This window comes from Miniopterus schreibersii, assembly GCF_964146895.1.
Source record: "Miniopterus schreibersii genome assembly, chromosome: Y".
Classification (NCBI taxonomy): domain Eukaryota; kingdom Metazoa; phylum Chordata; class Mammalia; order Chiroptera; family Miniopteridae; genus Miniopterus; species Miniopterus schreibersii.
Window position 1 is genome coordinate 13,162,573 of NC_138120.1, and position 20,041 is coordinate 13,182,613.

Below are 20,041 nucleotides of genomic sequence, written 5' to 3' on the forward strand. Positions count from 1 at the left end.
TCCACAAAATGATTTTATTGCGGATGCGGGCAATGCATTCTTCAGTCTCTCAAACAAGAGGCCACATTTTCCACCAAACGATTACTTTGGTTGTGCTGGCAATGCATTCCCACATCTGTCCACAAGGTGGCCACTTTTGTTTACCAAGGGATTTTCCTGAGAACGCTGGCAATGCATTCCCTTGCTCGAATACCAGGTGACAGCATTTTCTCCACAAGTGATCTTATTGGAGATGCTGTAACTGCATTTTCACATTTGTAGAAAGGTGACTGGTTTCTTATTTACAAATGATTGTTTTAAGGCTGCTGGCAATTCCTTCTGACACTCAAACACCAGGTGCAGTATTTTCCCACCAAATGATATTATTGAGGATCCTGGCACTGCATGCTCCTCCTTGGAGAACAAGCGGCAGCTATTTTCCACCATGTAACTTCACTGGGGCTTCTGGCGATGCATTTTCACTCTTGTCCAATAGGTGGAAGCATTTTCCCACAAGTGATTTCACTGGGGATGCTGGCAATGAACACTCACACAAGTCGACAAGATAAGGGCATGTTTCCCACAAGAGATTTTCATTGTGAATCTTGGCAATGTATTTTCAAATGTGTCCGCCATTTGGCAGCCAGCATCATCTCAGAAGGGATTTTCATGAGGATGCGGGCAACGCATTCTCACACTTGTCAAACATGTGGCGGCCTTTTTCCAACAACTGATATTATTGGGGCTGCTGGCAATGCATTGTGAAGCCTGTTTACAACAAGCCCGCATTTTTCCACCAAATGTTATTATTGCACATAAAGGCAATGGTTTCTCCCGCTTGTCCACCCGTTGGCACCTTGACATCACAAGTGATTTTGTTTGGTAAGCTGAGAATGCATTCTTACGTTTGTTCAGCCAGTTGCGGAATTTTTCCACCAAGTGACTTTATTGCTGCTGGCTGTACATTCTCACGTTTGTCCAACTATTCGCCGCAGTTTTCCCCTAAAGTGATATTGTGTGTGTGGGTGTGGATGTTGGTTTTGAATTCTCACACGTGGACATTGGCTATCAGAATTTTAGGCCCAAATCACTTTATTGTGATTCCAGAGCATGCGTTCTCACTCTTGTCCACCAGTTGGCACCGTGATCTCAGTAGGGGTTTCATTGGGGATTCTGGGAAATCATTCATACAGTCCTTTAGCACCTGGTGGCCTTTTTCTCAAAGAGTGATTTTGTTGGGGATGCAGTCAATGCATGCTTCACCTTGTCCGCCAGGGGGCAGAATATTTCCACCAAGTTTTTTTTAAAGGGGATGCGTTTAATGCTCTCCCACTTACCTCCACAAGGTGGCAGCATTTTTAAAACAAACGCTTTTCTTGGGAATGCCGGGAATGCTCTCTCACATTTGTAAACAATGTCAGGTAATTTCTCATCAAACGTTTTTACGGGAGATGCCTGAAATACACTATCACCTTTTATTCAAAGGGGCAGCATTTTTTCAACCAAATAATTTTACAGGGGCTGGCAATGGATGCTCACATTTGTCCCACACTTGGCAGCATTTGTCCCACCCAGAGAAAGTTTTTTTGCGGGGATGCGTGGCAGCGTTTCGCCCCAAATGATTTTATTGAGGATGCCTGCAAGGCAGTCTCAGGTCTCTACATGAGGTCACAGTAGTTTTCAACCACATGATTGGATTGGGGATACTATCAGCGCATTCTCACCCTTTTGCATTTTGCCGACAGAGAGGTTTTGTGGTGATTCTGACAATACATTCTCAGACTTATCTGAGAATTGGCAGTATTTCCGTACAAATGACCTTACTGGGGATGCTGGCAATGTATTCTCACGATTGTCCACGGAGGACAGCATTTTCAATCAAATAATTTTATGGGAGATGCTACGCAGCCATTCTTGCACTTGTCAACCAGAAGGCAGGTTTTCCCCAGTATGATTTTATTGGGCATGCTGGCACTGCATTCGTAATCTTTTTCATAGGTGGCAAAACTTTCCCCAAAACTTATTATTTAGGGGATACTGGCAATGAATTGTCATTCTCAAGCATCCGTTGGCAGCATTTTTTAGCTAATGATTTTGTTGGGGATGCTCGCCGTGCGTTTTCCTATTTGTCGACCAGTGCACCTGGTGCCCGCTGGAGGTGCTCCAGGCACATAAGTTAGAGATGGAGAATATGGACTTGCAAGGAAGCAGAGCCTAACGGAAAATCTTGATAATGCATTGCCAGATTTCTCAGTAAAATCCCTGTGAGAGCTCAGTTCCGTATTATGTTCGAACGTTGGAAGCAAATGCCAGGATCCCCAATAAAATTGTTTGGGTCAAAGATGCCGCTTCCATGTGGGCAAGCGTAAGACTGCCTTGACGTTATTCCCAATAAAATCATTCTAGGAACAGTGCTGCCTCTTAATGGATAATCTTGAGAATGCATTTTCAGCATCTACAAAATAATCACCAGAGTGAACACATAGGCCATCGGCTGGACAAATGTAAGAATGCCTTCTGAGCCTACCAAATAAACTTGCATAAATGTCCAGTGTTGGGTCCTAAAAAATGATGGATTTCTAAGTATCCTCCCTGTAGGGAGTCGGTCACACATTAGGAACAGGCAACCAGGTGGGAGACTTCACAGTTGAACCAAAGTCCCTCTCTAGAAGTATGACTGCACAGTGTTTTGCTGAGAGAATCAGTCTCTGAGGCCGAAGATCCCAAGCGACATTTAGCAAGGGGTGGAATAAGGTGCACAGATACCTGTGGCGAATTGAGTCAAGGCGTGTGGGAAGTCAGAAGTGTATTAGGTTCATTTGGGCAAGAATCCCCTGCTGGAAGAGTAAATGAGCAGAGGGACAATAAGAAGGAGAGTGTGCCACAGCCCTCACACACAAGCACACACAAGCACACACACACACATGCACACACACAGAGGCAAAGGCATGGACATGAATTTGTGTTGGGCAATCTCTGGACTATGATGTCCACAGTCAGTACACCTTGCCCGTTTTTGACACTTTTTACGTTTCCTCAAATGGAAATGGCCTCCTGTGAATATGATTGTTTATTGACTTTGTTCCTTCAGACCAAGCCCTTGTGCAACCAACTATTCCTTAAGCAATATCAAGTCATCCTTGCTACTCGTCACTGAAACCCAAGGAGTGGATGAGAGAAAGTCAGAATGAGAGAAAGACCAAAAGAGCAAAAGCAACGGAAACAAATAAAAAGTTACTAATCTTAAAGCAGTCAGACTGAGACCTTATCTTGGCGGTAATAATCCTGATGATCCAACTCTACCAGAATGTAGGCTACAGTCCTCTCCAGCCACAGTTCTTCCCTTTGACTCTCACTTCAGTCTCAGATATCCCTTATACTGGAATAGCCTCTACTGCCCGGGCATTTCTCCCTGTGGATATTACCAGGGGTCCCTGTGGATGTGTGGGAAGTGTTAAAGAAAACGAATTCTGAAGTGGGAAACGTGAGTTGCCTTAAGAAAGAGCCCACTAGACACCGAACCGAAGGAAACCTAAAGATGCTAAGGCAAAATAGGACTTCCTCAGGAACGTTTCTCTACAGGTACAAGGCCCATACACTGAGGCTCACAGTGAGGGGCGGGGCTGAATACGATGATGCCTGCTGTAGTCTCACAGTTTGGAAGAAATGTTTCAGAAGCCCAACAGCAAAGGGGAGCGAGTGGGGTGTCCAGGAGCCTTTTCCACGCTACGTGACCACATCCCAAGCCCCTGTCTGTAGGCTCAGTGAGACCACACTGAGCACAGCAAGAACCCATATCCGGACCTGAAGTGTCTGTCTTTACTGTATGGCTTATTCTTGACCCTTTGGTCAAATATTAATTGACCATGATGGCATGGGTCAATTTCAGGATTCTGTACTTTTCCATTGATCTATGTGCCTGTTCCTGTGCCAGAAGCAGGTTGTTCTGATCACAGTGGCTTTGCCCTACAGCAGGATATTCAGTAATGTGATCCTACAACTCTGTTCTTTCTCAAGAATACTGTGGGTGCACGGGGTCTCTTTTGGTTTCCTATAAATTTTCGAAACATTTTTTCCAGCTCTGTGAAACACACTGTTGGGATTGATGACAATTGTGTTGAATTTATAGATTGTTTTGGGTAGCATGGATATTTTGATAATGTTAATTCTTTCAGTCTATAATTCTTTCACTCCTTTGTATCTTCCTCTATTTCTTTTTTCAATGTCCTGTTTCTGAATACAAGTCTTTTACATCCTTCTTTGACTTTACTCCTAGGTGTCTTATTTTTTCAGTTGCAATGGTAAATGGTATAGTCTTTTCTAAGAGTTCATAATCGGTGTAAAAAAAATGCCATCAATGTGTTGATGTTAATTTTGCTTCCAGCTTCCTTGCCAAATTCATTAATTATATCCACAAGTACTCGGTGGACTCTTTAGTTTTTTATGTACAATATCATGTCATCTGCAAGTAATGACAGTTAACCTTCTCTCTTCCGATACGGATGCCTTTTATGTTCTCTTTTTGTCTGCTCGCTGTGGCTAGGACTTCCAGTAGTATGCTGAGCAATAGTGGTGAAAGGGGCAACCGTGTCTTATTCCTCTTCTTAGGGGATATGGTTTTAGCCTTTGCACGTTGAGTATGATTTTGGCCCCAGGTATGTTGTATATGGCCTTTATTATGTTGAGATATATTCCCTCTATTTCCACTTTGCTCCCAGTTTTTTCCAAAATGGGTGCTGGATTTTCTAGAATATTTTCTCTGTATCTATTGATATGATCATAAGATTTTTGTCCTTCATTTTGTTTAGCTCTCACATTTCTTGATTTGCGAATATTATACCAGCGCTGCGTCTCCAGAATAAATCACACTTGGTCATGGTGTATGATCTTATTTAATGTATTGCTGGATAAAATTTGGTAATATATTTTCTGAGGATTTTGGCACCTATGTTCATGAGGGACGTTGGTCTGTGAAATTCTTTATTTGCAGGATCTTCATCTGGTTTTGGGATTTATTATAATACTGGTCTCATAAAAATATCTCCCTCCTCTGGAATTTTCTAAAATATTTTGAGGAGAGTGGGTTTTAATTCTTCTTTAAATGTTTAGGTAAGCTCGCATGTAAATCCATCTGGCCCCAGACACTTGTTTGCTGGAAGTTTTTTTCTTATTACTTCTTCAATTGCATCCATTTTTACTGGCCCTCCAGGTTTTCTGATTCTTTCCGATTGAGTTTTAGCAGATTGTAGTTTTGAGGAATGTGTCCATTTTACGCAGCTTCCCCACTTTATTGTTGTGCATAGTGTTTTCTTAGTATTCTTTCTGTTTCTGTCATGTCAGTTGTTATATCGCCTCTTTCACATCTGATTTTGTTTTCTTGGGTCCTCACCGTTTGTTTTTTGGTGCGTCTGGCTAAAGACTCATCGATCTTATTTCTGTCAGAAAACTAGTTCTTACTTTCATTGATATTTTGTACTGTGTTTTTGGTCTCTGTGTCGTTCATTTCTGTTCTGATCTTCACTATTTTCTTTCTTCTGCATCTCCTCGAAATGTTCAGGTCCTCTTCCCTTTTTAATATTGGGTTGTTGTTTTTGTTTGGTACTTACATAAGAAATAAAAATGACTTTACATTCTGAATTCTGTGTTTTATTTTAATCTCTGATAGCAGATTTATGCCCCTTCAGAAATTGATGTAGAATATACGTCATCTAAAACTAAACATTTTAAACTATACGCTCCAGTGGTTTTAAAATTGGAATAATGTAGAACTGTTACAGCATAACAAGAAGCTAGAAAAATTCCAGGACAAGTTGAAAGGGAAACTGAGATAGATTTTTAGACAGCAGTTTGAGTTAAGCCTATCTTCCCTAAGCCAAAGGCACTGGAGAATAAATAGTTTGTATTAGATGGGAAAGATGCAGAAACCCAGGTGCAGAGACTAGGGCACAGGAAACCACCTGGACAGGAACCCCCAGAGGCCTACAAGGGACAAAGACTGGGAAAACAAGAACTTTGTCCCCAGGTAATCTATTCTCCCAGAGCATGTCATGGGTCATGCGGTGGAGACCCCCTAAGCATTCCTCCCTAAAGATACCTTTTAAGTCTCAGTTGTATTTCAGCTCCAGGCCCATAAAAGCATTAAGACAAGACAAGTGGCATTGGAGTGGACTCAGGACCAGACACATTGACAAATGAGGCCCTTCCTGGCATGGACTAATCAGTGGCGACCAGCACCCTGAAAGGGCACCCCTGGAAAGCTGATGAATATTCTCTTGAGAACTCCCCTTAAGCCTCCCATAAGATTTTCCACCTGCAAGGGAGATAAATATGCTCAGGACAAAGGACCAAGTGTGAGCTCCCCTACACCACAGGAAAGCGTGACAGCGCCAGTTTCCTCCTTCCTTCTGCGGGGGCCCCATGGTGCTTTCAACCAGGGGAGCAATGGGCAGTGGCAGCTCATCCCAGGCTTGTCTTCTGAAACTGTCTGAAAGGTCTTGGAAATGTGTCCAAGGCCCCCTTTTCTCTGACTTCCCAGTGAGCAAAGGCAGCCCAGCCTAGGCTATCCTGTTACTTCGTCTATGCACCTGCCTTGGTTCACCATCCTAAGTACATTTTTATTACAGCCATTAAAGCTTTGGGTTTTTTTCTTCATTTTTTTCTCTTGATTGAAATCTTTCCTTCAAGATGACAAGAGCTGAGGCCTTCTGCCTGTATCCCCTGTAACACAACCGTCATCTTTTCACTTCGGAAACCTTAATGTCAACATAAAAGAAAGCCTCATCCCATTTAAAGAGTATACCCAATTCTACTCTGGACTATTTCCTCATTTACACTGATGTCTTTCCCATCTCCATGGCTATGCTATTGCTATTGTCGTTGTTGTTAACCCTCACTAGAGGATATTTTTTTCATTGACTTCCAGAGAGAGTGGCATGGAAGAAGGGGTAGAGAGAGAGAGGTGCCTCAGTGTTAGAGACACAGACATTGGTTGCTTTTCTAATTCGCTGCACACCTGGGATGAGGAATGAATCTACAACCTAGGTATGTGCCCTCAACTGGGAATCAAACCGGAGACCCTTCAGTGTGCAGGCCGACACTATACCACTGAGCCCCGCTGCCCAGGGTAGATATGCCTTTTTAAATATGAAGTTTGTAGGTATATTTAACTTGAAATTGGTAGAGGTTTTAAAATGATTTCTTTAGTTTTACTCATGTTTTCATTGGTGATTTGCCACTATTATATTACTGGCATTAATTTTGCAACAGTTTGTATGTAGCAGGGAGGAAACACTTTTAGATCAGGGTCCAAATAGAGTAGTGTATACGAACTTTTTTTGTTAAAAACTTTTATAGCAATGAGAACCAGAAAAATTTCTACTAAACTATCTAACACTACAACTGAAAGATTTAGAAAGAGAACAGAAAACAAGAAAGGGCCCAGAGGAAGTAAAAGGAAGAAAATAATAAAGAACCAGAGCCTAAATAAATAACGTAGAGACTAAAAAATTAAAAAAGGTCAATGCAACCAAGAGCTTGTCTTTGAATAGACAATCAGTGTGATGAACTTTTAACCCAACTCACCAAAAACCAAAGACAGAGGTCAAAAATAAATAAATTGAGGAACAAAAGAAGTGAAGTAACAACTGATACCACTGAAATACAAAGGGTTGTAAGCAAATACCCTGAACAACTATATGCCAACAACCTGGATGAAATAGACAAATTTCTGGAAATACACAACCTTCCAATACTCAGTGAGGAAGAATCAGGCATGCTGAACACGTTGATAAAAAGTGGTGAAATTGGAACAGTGATTTTTTAAAAAATGCCCAAGAAAAAAAGGGCCAGGCCCAGACAGTTTCAGAGGGGAGTTTTATCAAACATTCAAAAAATAATTCAAATTGTTCCAAAAAGTCCGAGAGGAACAAACACTCCCAAGCTCTTTTTAGGCAGCCTGAATAATCCCAACTACAAATCCAGGTAAAGACCTTGCAAAGAAAGAATTACAGGCCAATATCCGTGATAAACAGAGATGCTAAAATCTTCAAACAAATATTAGCAAATTGGATCAAGCAATATGTTAAACAGATCACACCCCATGACCAAGTGGGGTTTATTCCAGGGATGCAGGTTTGGTACAGTATTCACAAATCTATAAATGTGATGCATCACAGGAACCATTTGACAAACAAAAATCTCATGATCATCTCAGTAGGTGCAGAAAGAGCAACAAAACCCAGCGCCCATTTTTGAGAAAAACTCTCAGCACAGTGGGGATAGAGGGATCATGCCTAAACACATTAAAGTCCTTATAGGACAAACCTTCAGTCAACTTCATACTCAATGGGCAAAAACTAAAACATATCCCCTAATAAGAGGAACAAGACAGGGACGTCCACTTTCACCATCTTTTATTCAACAGAGTGTTGGAAGTCCTTGCCACAGCGATCAGACAAGGAGAAAACATAAAAGGCATCCAAATTGGAAAGGAGAAATAAAACTGTCACTGTTTGCAGATGACCTGATATTGTATGCTGAGAACACTAAAGAGGTCACCAAAAGACTTCTAGATTTAATAATAAATGAACTCAGCTATGCAGCAGGATGGAAAATTAATGCCCAGAAGTAAATGGCATTTTGAAACAACATTCATGATCTCTCAGAAAGAGAAACTAAAACAAACAAACAAACAAACAAAAACACATTTAACGAGCAACAATAAAATTAAGATACTTAGGAATTAACTTAACCAAAGGGGTGAAAGACGTGTACTTGCAAAACAAATATGTTCAAAAAAGAGATAGAGGAAGATATAAACAAGTGTAAGAATATACCATGCTAATGGATTGCTAGAATCAACCTCATTCAGATGTCCGTACTCCCCAAAGCAATCTATAGATTCAAACTATTCATAAAATACCAATGTCCGATATCACAGACCTAGAAGAAGTAGTGCAAAAATTTAAAGGACACAAAAAGGACAGGGCCCCAAATCGCTGCAGCAATTTTGGGAGGAAGAAAAAAGTGGAAGGAATCAAAATAATACATATCAAGATATAGTAAAGCCATTTTAATCGAAACAGAATGGAACTGGCAGAAGAACAGACTTAATGACATAAATGGAACTGAACAGACAACCCAGGAATTGACCCAACTCATTACACTCAATTGAGATTTTACAAAGGAGGCAGAGCATACAGTGGAGTAAAGGAAGTCTCTTCAATAAATGGTGTTGGGAAAATTGGACAGGAACTTTCAAAATAATGCAACTAGACCACTATCTTGCACCGCACACAAGGATCAACTCCAACTGGATAAAAAACTTAAAGGTAAAACATGAAACCATTAAAAATCCTAGAAGGAAATGGAGGCAGCATGATCTCAGACATCTCTCATTGCAATATGCTTACCAATACACTGCCTAGGGCAATGGAAGCAAAGGAGAAAATAAACAAATGGGACTACAGCAAAATAAAAAGATTCTGCACAAAGATACCATCAACAAAATGCAAAGGGAACTCATTATATGGGAGAACATATTTGCCGATGATACATCTGATAAAGGGTTACTACCCCTAATATTTTAAGAAACACACCTTCACAAGAGGAAGACAAACGATCCAATTAAAAAACGAGCAAAGACCTAAGTAGACACTTCTCCAAAGAGCGCATAAACATGTCCAAGAGACATATGAAAACTGCTCAGTGTCACTAATCACCAGAGAGATGAAAATTAAAACAATAATGGGGTATCACCTGAGGTCTTCCAGAATGGCTATGTTTTCAATAAGTCAATAAACAGAAAGTGCCTGTGAGGGTGTGCAGAAAAGCTCACCCTAGTATACTGCTGGTGGGAATGCAGACTCGTGCAGCCTCTATGGAAAACCTTATGACATAGGAGGTTTTCTCAAAAATTGAAATACAGAACTGCCATTGAACCCAGTGGCCCCACTGCTTGGAATATGTCCTACGAAACCAGGAACAACGATCAGGAAGAATATATAAACCCCTCTGTTCAGAGCAGCACAATTTACAATAGCTCACAGGAATGGGTACATGAATCTGCTTAGATTCTGAGTGACGGTAGACATGCACACTCCTGCATCTTCCTTCAGCTTCCTGCCTGAACATGATGCCACACTGCAGTTCTTCAGACTTTCTGTCTCTTCCCAATGCCGCAGTGGCCTGGCGTCATAGGCTATCCTTCCGAGCCTCAGGGTGTTCATGTGAGAGAAAAATGTCCCAGCTACCTGACAACCCAAGGGGGAGCCCCACTGGCATCTCCTCACATGTCCTCTAAGTGCCTTCTCCTGGTTCCAACATCCTCAAGTAGTCCTTACTGATTTTCTGGCAGAGCAAAAAGTGATCGTCCAGAGACGGCAGGGATCTGACTAAAAATCCAAAAGCAGGGTAACACACCAAGCTCTCTTAGGGCATTGCAAGCAAGCCTCCACCTCAGCAATCCTGTCAGACCCTGCCACGCTGTGGGCAGAGAACTAGTTGAAGTAGTTAAGGCTGCTGTTCTGGTGCCTGGAGCTGTTGGCCCATCGTTCATAATGCTGGCACCACTGAATGCAAGAGGCATAGGATGCACTGTATCCTGCAGCATGAGGAGTGTGTGGAGAAGGGCACATCACCTTTCAAGTTCTATGCACTTCCTGCTGCTGCCCATAGAGAGAGCCTGCTCCCGCCTGTGATGGTAATGAGATACTCCTTCACAGTGGCAGTACTGCATTAGTATGATTTGCTACAAAAGGACAGTTAACCTTGCCATCATCCCTGGCATGTCTGGCTCCCTCCACCTGCAGAAGGAATGTGGGTGGGGGTTAGGGACATCTCACTCCTGGACACCCAAGTGTCCCTGCTTACATGGACAGGTTATATTCTCAAGCCCCCTCCCTTTCCAGCACCAGTACCTGCAACATCACCTTCACATTGATCTTGTGGCTATGAAAGAACTAAAACATGGAGATCTACAAAACAGCCTGGCTTGGCCTGAACCACCTATCTTCTGGCCCCATTCCTTCTGCATAAGAGGCACAGAGGAACACAGAGGTTCCTGGGGTTACAGGTGCCTGCACCCATGCGGTCACACTGATTCCTCACAGGCTTTGATATCCCCACACCCTTGCCTGCACACGGCTTCACAGGATACCCTGATTCACGCACGTCACACGTTCCTGCCTCTGATGGAGGACTTGGGCATGCCCACACCATTTTGGGCTACTAAAACAGCTCTTCCAAACTCTGACTGGACAGAGGGCATCACGCTACTCAGCCCCGCCCCTCACTGTCAGCCTCAGTGTATGGGCCACAGAACTGTGGTGAAACATTCCTGAGGAAGCTCTATGTTACCCGAGCATTTGCAGCTTTCCCAGGGTTTGGTGTCTGGGGGGCTCTTGCTTACGGCTACTCACGTTTCCCACTTCAGAATCCATTTTCTCTACCGCTTTCCCACAGATCCACAGTGACCCCTAGTAATATCCACAGGGAGAAATGCCCGGGACATTACAGGCTGCCCAGTCTGTGGGATATCTGAGGCTGAAGTGACAGGCAAAGGGAAGAACTGTGGCTGGAGAGGACTGTAGCCTACATTCTGGTAGAGTTGGGTGATCAGGATAACTACGGCCAAGATACGGTCTCAATCTGACTCCTTTTACATCAGTTCTCTTGTTTTTGTTTCCATTACTCTTGCTCTTTCTGTCTTTTCCTCATTCTGACTCTTTCTTCCATCTACCCATTGGGTTTCAGTGACCCGTAGAAAGAATGACTTGATGCTGCCTAAGGGTTTCTTCATTGCAGGAGAAAGGCTCGGTCTGAAGGAACAAAGTAAATAAACAATCATATTCACATGAGGCCATTGTTATGTGAGGAAATGTAATACCGTCAAAAATGCACAAGATGTACTGGCTGTGGACACCATGGTCCAGAGATTGCCCAACACAACTTCACGTACATGCCTGTGCCTCTGTGTGTGTTGTGTGTGAGGGCTATAGAACACTCTGCATCTTATTGTCCCTCTGGGCATTTACCCTTCCAGCTGGGGATTCGACCCCAAGTGAACCTAATATCCAGACTGACTCCTCACATGCCTTTGCTCTCTTCCCCACAACTCCTACATGCAATTTATACTCCCACTGGCTAAGTGTGGTTCTGAATCCTGGGCTCAGAGGATGATTCTCGCAGCAAATACAGTGCTCTCATACTTCTAGGGAGGGCTTCTGCTTCAAGTGTGAAATGCACTGGGAAGCCTCCCACCGCGTTGCCTGCTGTCAATGTGTGAGCTGACCTCCGACAGAAAGGAACCTGGAAATCCATCATCCTTTCGGAGCTCGCAGTGGACATTCAGGCCCTTGCTCCCAAATCCCTTTCCTTGAGCTACCTTATGTCCCTGGGTCCATTAGTATCACCCACTTCAATGGACTTACTCTTAGTTCTCCCTCCTCCCCAGCTTCCAGCACACAGAAAGAATTCTGTCTTCTCATACTGTCCTAAAGCATAACAACTTAACCGCCACTGCAACTGCACAGGCCCAGCCCTCACAGGCAATGGTCATTCACAGGCAGCCAGTTGTAATGCCCCAAACTAGGGACAAACACCACAGAGACAGACGCTATTGATGCTCTTGATTTATGTGTTTCAAGAACACACGACAAACAGACAAACAGAGCTGATGCTCCTGCTTTAACTTTCCATTTCATACCATGCTCCCGATCTCTCTGTGACTGAATTCCTGGTCACACAGACATTCTGCTCCATTGTCCTGTGCAGGAACATAATGTCTGCTTGAAAACACATACTCATGTCAAAACCTTCTTATGTGCACTTCTCTATTTGAAGGAAAATGGATGGTCCCTCCTATTTAACTCACACTGTGGGAGATACCCTAACACAATAATTGACTATCATCTCCTAGCAAAATTCCTAAAGAGTATAGTATAATTATTGGTGGCCCTAACATGAAGAGTCGGTCATTGCTGAAATTAGGATCTCTTAAATTTCCTGCTGCCTTGTGTTGGATGCATCACACCACACCACCTTTTTAATGAGCAATGACCTCAGGATCACCCAGTTAGAAATTTGGACACACCTAAGGAAATATTTGATGGTTGCAATGATCCATAAAAGGAAGTGGTGGCACAGCAGCCTCAGCCTTTGTATGAAAAGACTCCTGGACAAGTGTGGGAAGGGTCAGAGGAAGGACATCATGGGAGCCTCCATTTAAGGAATAGTAGACGGGCCTAAGGGTGAGGGAGGTGGCCTGGAGCGAGAGTTCAGAGGAGTGGGTCAATGAATCTGCTTTGATGCTGAATGATTTTGCACATGCACACTTCCTCATTTTACATCAGGTGTCCCTGTCTGAATATAATTCCCACTGCAGTGCTACATACTTCCTTTCTCAACCTGATTCTCTGAGGACCTGACATAACAGGCTCTACTCCTCCCAGTATCAGGGCGTCCATGAGAGAAAGCAATGACCCAGCTACCTAGCAAACTAGGGGCGAGTGTCCAGGAACAGTCCCCCTCACCTGTACTCCTCTACCTTCACTCTCCTGGGGCCAAGCTCCTCGCACAGTACTTGAGATGATTAGACCACACTTCTATTACTGATGTTCTAGTAGGGCAAACAGGACTAGTCAGAAGAAGCCAGGGATCTCACTTTACGAACCCAAGAGGTAGGGGAACCCAAAGCTCTCCTTCTGCATTGCCACCGAGGCCCAACCTCAGTATCCTGTCATATCCTTCCAGGTCGCAGCATTTTTCTCCTAAATAACATTGTCGGGAATGCTGGAAAGGCATTCTCACGCTTATCCAATAGATGGCAGCTTTTCGTTTCAAATCATGTTATTGGGGATGTTGGCAATTCATTCTCATGCTTGTCAAAACATGGCAGCTTTTTTTTACAAATAAAGTTACTGAGCAGGCTGGCAATGCATATCCACACTTGTCCACGAGATGGCAGCATGACTTCACATGTCATTTCATTCGGGATGGTACCACTGCATTCCCTCGTTTCTCCACCAGGTGGCAGCACTTTTCCACCAAATGATTTCATTGGGCATGCACGGTAGGCATGCTCAGGTATGCCCAAGAGTTGTTTGCATTTACCTCAAAATGTCATTTCTTTCGTGATGCTGGAAATGGATTCTCATTCTTGAACAGTCACAGCATGCAGTTATGTCCGCACGTGCCAAAAGGCGGCTTCTAACAGAAAAATACAGTTTGCACATACTTCTACAAAGGGAATTTGGTTTAACTGTGAAATGAACGTAAAACCCCGGCCTGGTTCCCTGCTGTCTCCCTAAAGCGAGGGTATGGCAAACGCATCATCCTTTATAACTTATCACTGCAAATTCCGACCCTTGCACACAAGGCCTTTCCTTGAACTCCCTTATCACCCAAGGGAAAATGGTAAACTCTATTGGACTTTCACTGATTTCTTAATCCACCACAGTCTCTACCACACAGAAAGAATTTTGGCTTCTGATACCATCAGAAAACACAACTTAGCCACTTCTGCAATTGTAAAGGCCATGCATTCACGGGGCGGGTAATTCAGAGAGTCCATTGTCAAGGCAAACAATACATAAACAGGCACATTAGATGCTCTCGCTTTATCTTGCCATTTATTCCATGTGCTGCATATATCCATGGCTGAATGCCTTTCCACAGGGACATTCTGCACCTAATTTCTACGCAGGAAAAGAATCTTTGCTTGAAACACCTTTTAATCTGAAAAAGCTTCTCACGTGCACTACTTATATTGGAAGGTCCCTCCTATAGTTCTCACACGTTAAATACGTGCAGTTAACACAGCAAATCTGGTATCATCTCCTCTGAGGATAATCAAAAAGTATTTAAAAATCATGTCAAGCCCAAACCTGACAAAGTTGGAATCTCTTCCTTTTTCTCCAGCCATGCATTCAACAGTTCCCACCACAACTTGGTTGTGATGGGCAGTGTACCCAGGAAGGCCAGCGATACAATTCAGTAAATACATGGTGGTTGTGATGATCAATAGAGGGATGTGGTGGCACAGCAGCCTCAGCATTTTCATGAAGGAGGATACTGGAAAATTGTGGAGGGGGTTCTAGGAAGCACATCACAGAACTTCTCTTTAATGCATGGTAGGCAGGCCTGAGGGTGGTGTTGGTGACCTGAGGTGTGAGATCAGAGAAATAGGCCAAAGAATCTACTTTCATTCTGAGTGACAGAGGAAACAGACATGACCTCATCATCCTTCAGCCTCCCCCAAGTGAACATGATTGGCACTGCGGTGCTCAGAACTTCCAGCCTCATCCTCATACCGTGATGATGTCACAGGCTGTATTTCTCCCAGCTTCAGTGTGTTCATGTGAGAAAACAATGTCCCAGCTACCTGGCAATCCAGAGGCAAGTGAAGAGTTGGTCTCTGCTCACCTGTTATCATCTATGTCCCCTCTCCTGATGCCAACATACACTCATAGTTCTCACTGTTGATCTGGAAAGGAAAAATGGGCTCCACAGGAGAGGGCAGGCGTCTAAACCACAAACCCAAAAAGCAGGGGATCACACCAAGCTCTCTAATGGCATTTCCTGCAAGGACCCACCTAAGCAATCCTGTCAGATCCCGAAACATGGTGATCAGAGACGAAGTTGAAGAAGTGAATGCTGCTGTTCTGCCTGCAGTTGTAGGCCTGTCGTTCATACTGCAGGTACCACTGAATGTGAGTGGAATGGGTCACCCTGTATCCTGCAGCTTGAGGAGTGTGTGGAGAGGAACCTGTCACCTTCCAACTTGGACACACTTCTTGCCGCAGGCCATGCAGGGAGCCTCCTCTCTCCTGCGATGGCTATGAGAGGATCCTTCACAATCACAGTATCGTGGATGTAGGGGTTTTTGTGAAAGAGCAGCACAGTCTTGCAGCGATTGCTGCCATGCCAGGCTTCCTTCACCTGCAAAAGGATAGTGGATCCGGTTTAGGGTGATAACTTATTCCAGAACTCCCGCCTATTCCTTCCTGCAGGGATAGGATTTTTTCACAAGCTCTCTACCTCCCCAGCCGTGGTCTGCACAGCCTGACCTTCAGATTGATCATGTGGCTGAGCATGGTTTCATCTTGGTCACTGATAATGGCTGACAATTCCAGATTGTTGACAAATTGCAGCAGGTCAAAACGCCTGCACGCTGCAAGCTGAACATGAAACAGCTACAAAAAGGAGCAGATCCTTAAAGCAGCTTGGATTGCTCCCACCTCTCTAACCCCTAGCCCAGCTCCTTCACCATAAGATGCAAAAAGAGAGCACAGTGGTTCTTGTGGGCTCCATGTGTTTATACACACACGGGCACACTGTTTTCCTGACAGCCGTTGACCTCGCCTACATACTTGCCTGCTGAGTGCTTAACAGGATACCTTTATTTGTGGACATCACTCATTCCTGCCTCTCACTGACTTGGATATACAGAGGACTTGGACACGCAGCCCCCCTCGAGTGCAGCATTACCCCAAGAAGAACCTGAGTGACACAGAGCAGTGTGGAGGCAATGGCCCTTGTTCTGCGCATGAGTCTGATCTGGGACGGCGCTCCTGAAGCCCAGGGAGAGTTTTTGTGGTACTGGTGAGATAAAAGGGTGTCTCTGAGATTTTGGATCACACTGTTCTCACTATCCTGAGCTTCACTCCAATGTGTCTATTTGATTCTGAGCTACCGATCCCCACTAATACATTTCTCATGCACTAGGGCAGGCATATTGCGTTCCCTTCTGTAGAGTCAAGGATACACTATTGACTCAGCATCTGGCAATGCACTGAACGTTTGTGCTTTTCAGTTCTAAACAGGGCTGCCGCCGCTGCCAGGTACTGGGCTTGAGCCAGCAGAAGGATCTGCTCACTTGTAAGTTCACGGGCTACATTCCTAACTTAAGTGCCCGGAGCACATCCAGTGGGGACCAGGTGCACTTCCCACTGAGCCAATCCTCTTCGTGCTCCTGCTCGACTGGCTCTTCTTGTGGATGTTTTGTTTCTATCTGTGCCTGAGGCTCAACATCAACCACTACCTTCATGACTTTTATGGCGTCCTCTCACCCAGGACAAACTGCTCCCTGCCAATTAATTCCTCCTCAATCAATTCCTTCTCCTCTCCCTGCTCCACCCTGTCTGGCCCTTGTAGAAACTCATGATACATTTCCTCTGCCAAAGCATAACTTACCCACTTCTGCAACTGTAAGGCCCAGCCCTCCCAGGGACTGGTCGATCATTCCAAGGCAGCCAATCGTAAGGCTCAAACCAACACACAAACAACAGACAGACAGACAGACAGACAGACAGACACGGTACTTGCTCTTAATTTATCTTTCTAACTACATGCCATGCTCTGGATGTCTCCGCATCTCAATGCTTTCCCACAGGGACATTCTGCATCTATTTCCTGTGCAGGGAAACAATGTTTGCTTGAAAACACATATTTCGCTGAGAAAGCTTCTCATGTGCACGACTCTTCTTTGAAGTAAAATGGACAGTCCCTCCTATTTATCTCACAGTGTGGGAGGTCCCCTGAACACAACAAACCTCCTATTGTCTCCTCTGACTATTACTAAAGAATACTGAATAATCCCCAATCTGTAAAATGGGTCACTGCCGCCAGTGGGATCTCTTAAGTTTCCACCAGCCCTGTGTTCAACATGTGCCGCCACAACCCGTTTATAACGGGCAGTGTTTTCAGGATGACCTGTGGAGGAATAAGGAGACACTTAAGGAAATATATGGTGGTTGTGATGATCAATAGAGGCAAGTGGTTCCAGAGCAGCCTCAGCCTTTGCATTCTCATGCTGAAACACCACGTGGCAGCATTTTCTCCTCAAATGGTATTATTGCAGATGCTCACTCTGAATTCTTACTTTTGTCCAGAGGCGGCAGAAAGTTTCTTACCAACGATTGTTCTGGGGATGCTGGCAATGCATTCTCACACTTTTCCACCAGGTGTCGGCATGATTTCACGAGTAATTTTATTGGGGATGCTGGAAAAGCATTCACAATTCCATTCAACAGGTGGAAACATTTTCAACAGGATGAATCCATTGGTGAACTCGTGGATGCATTCTCACGTTTACCCACCAGGTGGCAGTATTGTTCGAACTGAGGATCATACTTGGGATGCTTGTGGAGATGCAGAAGATGCATTTTCTCGTTTGTCCACCAGGTGGTGGCATTTTGACACCACGAGATTTTATTGGCTATGCTGACAATGGAAGCTAATGTGTGTCAAGCAGGCAGCAGAATTATTTTACCGCACGATTTCGCTGGAGATGCTTGCAATGGTTCTATATTTATCAGTTGGCGTCAATATTCCACTAGTGAATATCAGGAATGTTCTGGAAGTGCATTCTCACGCTTTTCCACCAGGTGGCAGAATTTCCCCACAAAGTACTTTTACTGAGGATGCTGGCAAGGCATTCCCACGTTTTTTTCTACAGCTGTCTGCATTTTCCCTCCACTGTCCCATTTTGGGGAAACTGGCAATGCATTTTGGCGCTGAAACATGAGATGGCAGCATTTTTCCACCAACGATTCTGTTTGAGATGCTGGCAATGCTTTCCCACGTTTGTCTTAACACGTTTGTGGAAGCATTTTTACTACCAAATTATATTATTGGGGGTGTTGAAAATTCAGTCTCAAGTTTGAAAAAGACTTGGCTACATTTTCCACAAATGTGATTATTTTGTGGATGTTGACAAGGCATTCTCATGTTTTAACAGCCATTGAACCTACTTTCCCAAAAATGATTCTATTGGGAATAGTGGCATGGCACTTTCACTTTTGTTCAATAGCTGGCAACACTTTCAGCACAAAGTATCGTTTGGGGAATGCTGGAAGCACGTTCGTCCAACGTACTTCGTAGAAGTACTTTTCCACAAAATGATTTTATTGCGGATGCGGGCAATGCATTCTTCAGTCTCTCAAACAAGAGGCCACATTTTCCACCAAACGATTACTTTGGTTGTGCTGGCAATGCATTCCCACATCTGTCCACAAGGTGGCCACTTTTGTTTACCAAGGGATTTTCCTGAGAACGCTGGCAATGCATTCCCTTGCTCGAATACCAGGTGACAGCATTTTCTCCACAAGTGATCTTATTGGAGATGCTGTAACTGCATTTTCACATTTGTAGAAAGGTGACTGGTTTCTTATTTACAAATGATTGTTTTAAGGCTGCTGGCAATTCCTTCTGACACTCAAACACCAGGTGCAGTATTTTCCCACCAAATGATATTATTGAGGATCCTGGCACTGCATGCTCCTCCTTGGAGAACAAGTGGCAGCTATTTTCCACCATGTAACTTCACTGGGGCTTCTGGCGATGCATTTTCACTTTTGTCCAATAGGTGGAAGCATTTTCCCACAAGTGATTTCACTGGGGATGCTGGCAATGAACACTCACACAAGTCGACAAGATAAGGGCATGTTTCCCACAAGAGATTTTCATTGTGAATCTTGGCAATGTATTTTCAAATGTGTCCGCCATTTGGCAGCCAGCATCATCTCAGAAGGGATTTTCATGAGGATGCGGGCAACGCATTCTCACACTTGTCAAACATGTGGCGGCCTTTTTCCAACAACTGATATTATTGGGGCTGCTGGCAATGCATTGTGAAGCCTGTTTACAACAAGCCCGCATTTTTCCACCAAATGTTATTATTGCACATAAAGGCAATGGTTTCTCCCGCTTGTCCACCCGTTGGCACCTTGACATCACAAGTGATTTTGTTTGGTAAGCTGAGAATGCATTCTTACGTTTGTTCAGCCAGTTGCGGAATTTTTCCACCAAGTGACTTTATTGCTGCTGGCTGTACATTCTCACGTTTGTCCAACTATTCGCCGCAGTTTTCCCCTAAAGTGATATTGTGTGTGTGGGTGTGGATGTTGGTTTTGAATTCTCACAAGTGGACATTGGCTATCAGAATTTTAGGCCCAAATCACTTTATTGTGATTCCAGAGCATGCGTTCTCACTCTTGTCCACCAGTTGGCACCGTGATCTCAGTAGGGGTTTCATTGGGGATTCTGGGAAATCATTCATACAGTC